Below are 8,911 nucleotides of genomic sequence, written 5' to 3'. Positions count from 1 at the left end.
AAATGACTTCCGTAACCTGAGAGAGAAAGAGAGAGAGAGAGAGAGAGAGAGACTGGACTCCTCAGGCTTTTAACTCACCAAGGCGGATTTTGACTTTCACCTCAAAAAGGTAAGAAATTTGTTTTTGCTTTATGTTTTTTTCTAAAGTGTGTGGAGAAAATTGGCGCACAAATAATGCCAGATGGCTTGTATAAAACATATTTGTTGGCCTGCAAACGTGGCGTAAAAAATATATTGGTATAGAATAATAATAAAGTTTTTTTTTCCTTTTCTAAAAAGCACAAAGTTTTAGCATATGTCCAGTTTAAAAGCATTTTAATACGTTTCAGAGGTTTTTTTTTTGCAGAAAAATGTTTGTCTGTTAATTCTGTCTATCACGTGTTACCCTGACATGCAGTCATGTGATAATGGGGTAAACAAAATCAAAAAAATGCCTCAGATTTATGTGTTGATTTTTTTTCCTCTTCATGGAGGAAAGACAAAGTGCAAAGCTCACCCAGCTTTTCATTTATCACTGTGTTACACAGTTTGATAGGCCCAGATATCTTTGTTGTGTTGTCTTTTTTTTAAAATTATTTTTATCTCACTTCAGTTTTATTTTGAGGATTCAGTTTACGAGCTTTATGAATTGCCTCAGGGTCCACAGTCGGTAACTGGCTCTGTTTTAGGGTGGTTAGGGTTACTGCCCATTCAGGTCCTCTGCAACATGGTGCTGAATGCTAAACAGGTCGCCCAGTGGGTAGAGGAAAATAGTACTGTCCGAAACAAGAACTCCTAAACTTTCTCGATTTCGAGGGCTCCCAAATGGATTAGCATGGGACCTGAGATTTAGAAACATCATCTGAGAAGAATTTTGTTTTTATTGTGTGAAAAAAAAAATCTAAAAATGTTGTCAGGGAGGTAATATTGGGTAGGTTGTTATAGAGCTTTTTCACAGTAGACATTTTTGACTTGTCACAGTGGAAAAAATTAACGATGGCTCCATTCTATTAAAGTGTCCCAGTAAGCCATGACAATGAGGCGGCACAATCTTGAAGCTGAAGTAGCTTAATGGAATTCAGCCGTCATTTAAAGTATTGTTTACACCTGTGCTTTTTCTAGTGTGACATTTCAAAATGCCTTGTGTTAAAAAGGCCTATATCACACCTTAGAGTGTTTATTTTTCATCTGTACTGGTCTCATTTAAGAAGTGAAATAAGAGAGCAGCTAAGGCGTTTCCTTCTTTTCTCGAGGTCCTCCAGGATTTCTCTCGACGATCCCTGGAGGCATCTGCTTTGGGACATACTGGCATGTTGCCCTGCCTGTCTAGTCAATGCTAAAGCAGATACTCTTGATTTATCTTTTGCATTTTACAGCCCACTGTTTCATTCACTTACTTTTTTCCCCTTGGAAGAGTATTTTCCATTTATTAAAAAAATGAGAACAGATTTTAGATTTCACTTGTGAGACTTTGTTTTGCAGATGAAAAGAAAGGGAAGCTAGCGTTTTGTTCGGGCACTAATGTCTCCACGACTGCTAATAATGCAGTTGAGTGGTGTAGCACCCTACACACACACAGGGTTAAAAAAAACACTTGGCGTCTGTATTTAAAGCTGCACCGAGTCTTAGAGCCTTTGGGAAACATTGTGTCTTGGCTCAATGAGAAGGCCAGGGCCATCCTGTAGACAGGAGCTGAACCTTTCAACCTGGTACTTCAGCACTGTGCGCTGCATACGCTCAGCCCAGAGAATGCCACTAAAGCCTAAAGAGCACCGAAGTGAGATGAGTTTTCATTCACTCCGTTAACTACCTATCGCAGTAGAGCTTGCTGTCAAACCAGGCTAATTGCTTCGTTTCACAGCGAGATATTGGATATGTGAAAAGGCCGAGGTCCAAGTCTTTTCCTGAGCTTTCCCTGTTATAGGTAGCGTGCGAACATGGCGTACCTCCTTAATGAATGGGGAATAAAAACACTTGAGGCTTTATTTATGGGATGGTCCTTGTTTCAACCTGTGTACATCTATAATGATTCTTCTTGTGCTTTTATTGTAGCAAAAATACACACTCATGCACACAAAAAGGAGAAGGGGAATTCTTTTTGTATGACTAAAACTGGCCCGAGACTCAAAAGTTTTGATAAGTAGCTGATTTTCAACAGCAACTGAATCAGTTGTTTAATTACAAACCCACAGTCCTGAGGCTGAGTTTAACCATAATGAGAACTAAAAGTCCAAAATGTGCTTTTCATGTTTTATTCCTCTGTTTTCTTTCTCTTGTCTTGTTACAGGTTTTCGATTAACAGCGCCAAATGACCGGGTATTCCTGAAAAGAGGGTAGAACTATCATTAAAAGCAAACGAGGAGAGAGCGGGGGAAACGCGGTCAGTCCGGAATTGCCACCTCCTCCTTCTCGCACTCCCTCTCCTCCTCACCCTTTTTACCCCGCAGCCTCTAATGCCATCTGTACTGCCAACGGGGGGACACTTTGCCTGTGCCAGGAGGTGGACAAAGACCCTGCCAGATCCCTGGAGTATGGGCGCGCTCAGAGAAGCCATCTTGGGAGATGTTGCTGCGACACCTAAAATGGCAGGGCTGGCATACGAGGTGAGCTGCATCATGGTTTTGTGTTGGGTACCAGTGGTAATGGTTGCGGTGGGCAGGAGGTGGGGGAGTGTGTGTATGTGATTGTGTGTGTGTGACTGGGGGGAAGGGAACAGGAGGAAGGATGAGGGAAAAGAAGAAGAGTTTCCCATTTCCACCCCAGTCACACATGGCCTCTCTCCTTTCTCTATCTTCTGCTCCTGCTAATTAGCAGTTAAGGGGTGATGTGAGGGGGGTTGGTGGGTGAGGAAGGGTGGTTGGTGGTTGGTGGTGGTGGGATGGGGAGGGATGGGGAGGGCTGGGTCGCAAACAAAATTAATGAGCTGGCACTGGTTGAGGGAAACCTGCCATCCTCTCTTGTCATGGTGCTTCTTTTACTCCCTGATGCACGCCCGGCAGCGGCGTGCATCGCGTTTCCACCTGACAAACCTCGTCGAGTAATTCACGCAGAACTGCTTTTCTTATGAAATTCACATTATGATATTTTGTACAGTATCTTAAGGATGTTAATGTGCTGGTGCCCCTCAGGTGAATATTGGTGAGAGCTGATTGGGGATACTCGGATAATTTCCCATTTGGGGAATAACATTATTGTTTTTAAACTCACAACCATTGCGATCTTAGATTTAATTTACTGTATGAACAAAAGATTTTTTGGCTTAAGTGTAATAACATCAGCACTGAATATTAAAAGTTTTTGCTTTTGAAAACATTTGGTTAATGATGTTTATCAGAACATTTAAAGTGCTACAGTTTTTTTTTAACCAGTGTTTGATATTTCATTGTTCAGACTGAAGTATGTGTGTATACACATATATCTTTGGCGTTTGGTTTGTGTGTGTCTGTGGATCAAAGGTGCCACAGTCAATCAATTTACAACTGTTAAAGCCATTTAATTGCACACAGATTGATTTCGTGTTGGATCTCATCTCTTTAGGCATTTGGTCTCAGCAATTTAATATTGATTACAACTCTGCGATGTAATTGTGCTGGTACCGGCTGTATGAACGATTAAAAACTTTACTTTTCACAAACAGACGAAAAATGTCAGACTTCACTAACGTAAAAATGTCCCATTCTGCCAAACTCTGACAGGGGCAAACTGAGACCACCAAATATCAAGGCTCCAGATCTTTACCAGATCCATCCCCGTAACCTCACCACACACACATATCCTGAGTATGCTCCTTATCATGGCGTAGAGCTGCCCTGTACCCCTGGCGTCTCTGGCAGACACGTGAGCATGTGTGTCCAGGGCCAACGTGTGCAGCTGCAGTGCTTGTGTATTAATGAACAGTGCCGTGCGTTTTCACATTATCATTCAGCCCCTCTCTCACTCCACCACCACCCCCACCACCCCCACCACCCCCACTCCACCCCCTCAATAGCTGTTTAGACCCCCACCCACCCCTGAAAAAGCCCGCTTTCCCACCATTGTGGGTGCTGCGGCGGGCCTGGGCTTGGGGGCAGGGTGGGAAAGACCCTCCAGACTAGACATGAGCAGATGCCTGAGACATTAGACTGTCGCGCGGATCACCAGGGTCGGGCGAGCCGCTGAGTTTTAATGTGTGTGTAAGTGTATGTGTGTTTGATATGTGTGTAATGTGGGGTGGGGTGGGGGGGGGGGGGGGGGGTGTAGTCCAGGCCCTGGAGTGCCACCTGACTGTTCATGAGTCTATTCAGCCTCCTCTGCATGTCTGAAAAACATGGAGATGCTGTTTTTTTCTGCTAAATGAGAAGGATTTCACTGGCATTAGAGATGCATTCATACATGATATGCATATAGGAGCATAAGGCTCAGGCCTATACCCTGTCACACAGCAGATCACGGTTTGTCATTGGATTGTATCAAAGGTGTGATGCAGTGCTATTTCAACACCCCATATCCATATCATCACATTTTTTTTCCAAACTGATAGTCTGATTTTATTTTGGATTTAAACCTTTGGAGCGTCCCTATCATCAGCTGTGCACTCCTTTATCTTTAATTTACCAGCTGGATGCGATTTTGTCCTTCAATCAGAGGGGATCTACACATTTGTGTCACTCTCAGGTTGTAAAAAAAAACAAAAAACAAAAAAGACAGACATCGTGAAAACCCTCACAAGACAGTTGTTGGCACGGTGTATCATTGCAAATGACTCAGCTAAGGCGATGGGTGTGCCTAACAAGCTGAGTGATGTAACCTGTGGATAATGATTATTAATGAGCTTTATACTGTATGTGTACCCTCCACGAAATATGTAAGTGCATGTGCGGCCCCACATGTCAAAAGATTATTCCCTCTCTTTATTCATATAAAAGACTCAGAGCTGTCTTTATAATTGCATTTGTGCCGCTCATCTGTGATATACAGCGTATTGCTTCGGGCAGATTTGACAGAAGAGGGAAAGCAAGGTGAAGCCGAGAAATTAATCTTGGAGATACTGTAGCTTGCTACATCTCTGTTTCAGATCTCTGTGGTTAGAGTTAGAGAAAACGAGGAGCGACGGGTGAAATGATCGAATTGTTGCTCTCAAAAAGTAAAAACTAAAGACTGGCTTATTGAGAAGGGGTTAAAATACTGTGGAGACAAATCTATACACATATGTAAAGGAGGCAAGTGAGGCAGATGTACTACATGGGAAGCCATGTTTGAGCCATCAGTGTTACCTCTGCATTTGCTGATGAAGTTAGCTTGTGTTAGCTTGTGCGGTGCCATGCTAAAGCAATTTGCAGCCACGAGGAGCAGGGCATGGAGGACTCTGTGTGTGTGTGTGTGTGTGTGTGTGTGTGTGCGTTTTAAAAGAGTGAAGGGGGGAGGTATGTGAGAGCTGCAGCAGTCGACAGAGACAGCGTGGTCAAAAAGAGGCGGTGACTGAGGCAAATTTGTCAGGGAAATGTATTCATCTTCACAACGTCTGAAGAGCGAAGTCGCTTTCACTAGTATTTGGCGAGTGTAAAAATGAGTGGCACGCATACGTGCACATAGAATATTTATTCGTCTAATGATTACTGAGATCTGTAATTCTCACTTTTGGCGACACGGTGGGGGAAATGACAGGGAATGATCCCAAATGAGCAAGAGGGAGTAGACAGAATTAAAACACACTGTCAGTGGGAGCTCATCTTGATTTTGATACTGGGTGAACCTGCTTAAGTGTCTGGTTTTAATCTGCTCTGAAACAAAGAGAGTTTTCAATCGAGACTGATTGAACCAGAGTGGCTGGACAGCGAGGTCAGCGGCTTTGACACTGTGTCAGGAGGATTTAGGATCTGAACGTCCCTGAATCTCTCTTCGCACACTGTAGATACAGTGACTTAAATATTCATTCTTCATTCCTCAATCCCTTCCTCTTGTCCATAACTTAAAATTTGACAGAAAAATGTATCTCCCCTCCAGAAAATGCCAGAATGGAGATGATTACCTTTCCCTTTCTTTCTTCTCTCTTTCCTCTGTTATTCATTATTAACTATGTATTGCTTTTGCTATGTGGGATTTTCAGAGCAAGGAAATTATAATGTGTGACATGATGAAGTGACAGTAGCCGGTGCTCACTTCCCATTCTGTGTGGGTGCAGCAGCATAGCCGTAGTAGCGATAAAATGTTAATACCATATAGCTCCTGGGTTACCTCTTTGGATTCTCCTCACTATGTGTGGACACTATTAATGTTTTAACGGCTCTGCTGTGATATATATAAAGCCCAGCTCGCGGACCGCCCATAGTCTTGGATGAGGTCCAATGTGGGTCAAGCGAGGCTCATCGGGGCTCTTTAATGCAACTTTGGCTGAGACTAATCTAGCACAAAGCCTGATGTTAAGTATCTTAGAGGAAGATGGAGAGAAGTTTCTACATCCCAGGCTTTTCAGATTACGTCTGTTGGCTGGGGCGTCCCTGAGTAGGGGTCCTGTATGCTCCAATGAAAGTAGAGGAGAATTAGGTGACTGAGCCTTTAATACAGTGGCCCTTTGTAATCATATCAGGAGAAGATGAGGTTCTAGGGTGAAGAGAATTAGGGGGAATCCTTGGTGTGACCTCTTTTTTTTGTGCATGTTATTTTATTCTGTGGTATAGTACATGAATTTGGTACCAGGGTGAAAAGAGTAAAAAAGGGAGTAAAAGCAGAAATGTTCATGGAAAAAAAGCCAAACGTCCCAATTATATTCTAATCCTGTAATGTCACCTTTCCGGCTCAGATGAATGTATGACTCCATCACTCAGCCAAGTTCAAGTTCATGGGTGCAGCCGCTCTGTCTGCGACCGGTCAAGGAGTTAGGAGAGTCTGTGTGGCCACCCCAGAGTACAAGAGAAGGAGGTGTAGGTGGTGGGTGGACGGGGGGTACATAGCCTTTGACCTCTGTTAGGGTTGCTATGGGAAAGAGGCCGGCCCAGCTCAGTAATGTACGAGTGAAAAGGCCGAACTGTCAGAGCTGTCCAGCAGACATCAACCCCCCACCACACACACACACAGACACTCACACAGTAACTCCAACCCTTTCACACATACTCACAGATGGCACGGGCCAGCTTGGGAATGTTAGCTGTTAGAGCTGCGCTTTATGTTCATCAGACGCCTTTATAATTCATCCGACCTTTAGAGCTACACAGTCTACACCTCTTCCTCATTGCATTCTGTTGAAGCGCTTCTGTCTCATCCTACACATCTGAACACCCATTGTGTATGTGTGTGTGTGTGTGTGTATTGTGGCCTTATACGACACTAAACATAGCATAACTTCTTTGCAAGCGTTGCAAACAAAAGGCTTTGTCTCCTTCCCCTAGTTCTACAAATCAAGTCTCAAGTCTTTTCAAACAGAAGTCAGCAGAAATAAAGGACATTTTGATAAAAAAGTACATCCCTTAAAATAATCATATAGAGAACACTAAAACATAAAATGTACATTGTCTTCAATCACAACTAAATTGCAAAGACTTTCCTCTTCGAGAAGGCCAAAAAAGTAGCGTTTTTTTATGGTTAATTGTGGAGTACTTCATGTATCTGTGCACATAAAGATATTTGACTTTTGGTTAAATTTAGCTTTACATAAGATTGTTCTTATCTTTTCTGTTATCAAGCTGTTTGCATGAATTACCTGTAAGGACATATAGACGAAATAATCAGCGACATCAGTAAACCATGTATTTCTGCGCCTGCTCATTTTAAAACGGTCACTGTTCAATGTTTGAGTGACTGCGTGTCAGAGCGGGCATGCAAATCCACTGATTGTAACATGTGCACGTTTCCGTGCCCCCTCTGTAAATGTGTGAAAGTGTGGCCTCATTTAAGGTTGCATTCATTCAGGGGAGGGGTCTCAGGAATAAAAGAGCATGTATTTGCATACGCTGCATGCCGTCTGCAGAGAGGGAGCAGTCAAAAAAAGATATCAGAGGTGGACAAAGAGAACGAGGACAAATCCTTCATTGTGGGGTTGGTGGGAGAAAGGGCTTGTCTGAATTGGGGAGTGGGTGAAAATTGACAGAGAAAGAGTTTGGGCTGGTTCCCTGTGGGGATAAAAGCCTTAAGATCCCTCCATGCATACAGCCTGAAAATGGGAGAGAAGAACAACATGCAGAGCACAGGGGCCTATTTTTACAGGGCGTGAAAAGGAAGTTTGTTTTTCTTAAACAGCGCCTACAATTTCTGGTGTGCAAAAAACTAAAAATCACGCACAACAGCAGATTCAGTGTTGTCAAAACATACACATCAACATTTGGAAAAACCAAAGAGCTTTGGTTTGCAGAGTCGTTGTCTTTTATATTCTTAAAACGTATCACTTTTATATGACATTACTTTTATGTAGGGGTAGTTCATTTACCCCTTTTTTATGTGTTCTCTTTCACTATGGTCCTTTGGTTTTTGTTTTAATCTCTTTTATGGCAAGTGTTTGCTGTTTTTATTGACTGCTCAGCACTTTGCAAGCTTTATAAGCAGAGCTTTTAATTATTATTAAGTTCTTTACAAAAGTAATTTTCTTTTACTGTCCAATCTTAGGCATTTCTTTCTTTTTCTACCCTTCTGTCTTTCTTTCTTTCTACCCCAAAATGTGAAATATTGTTACTTTCTGTGCAAAGTGGAAGAGTTTACGGAGCCAAGTTTGATTCTCATGCTAATGATTCGCTCCATCATTTTTCCTCAGGATGGGACAGGATCTGTGAGACTCTCTGCACTCTGCAGGAAACTGCTTTGGCACGAGGAGACTGTGGACCAAACCCAACAAAATAAGACTCTCCAGAATTTATGCATGAACTCAAGAGGTTATCATTCAATCGAACACTGCAGGAAGAATTCTGTGTAGAAACAAAAGATATGAGGTGCAAATATGAAATGTAAAGCTCATGATGCCTGCTAT

At 42.7% G+C, this 8,911-nt stretch overlaps 1 long non-coding RNA gene across 1 annotated transcript; it reads left to right on the top strand.

Annotated features, from left to right (window-relative positions):
* On the top strand, positions 1–8,911 carry LOC121182492. The gene is made up of 3 exons (XR_005894120.1): positions 1–109; positions 2,267–2,582; positions 8,699–8,911. It is a non-coding gene; the product is annotated as an uncharacterized LOC121182492 (long non-coding RNA).

The sequence above is a fragment of the Toxotes jaculatrix genome, chromosome 5, assembly GCF_017976425.1.
Source record: "Toxotes jaculatrix isolate fToxJac2 chromosome 5, fToxJac2.pri, whole genome shotgun sequence".
NCBI classification, from domain to species: domain Eukaryota; kingdom Metazoa; phylum Chordata; class Actinopteri; family Toxotidae; genus Toxotes; species Toxotes jaculatrix.
The sequence above is the reverse complement of the archived record's forward strand: the minus strand, read 5'-3'. Positions and strand labels throughout refer to the sequence as shown.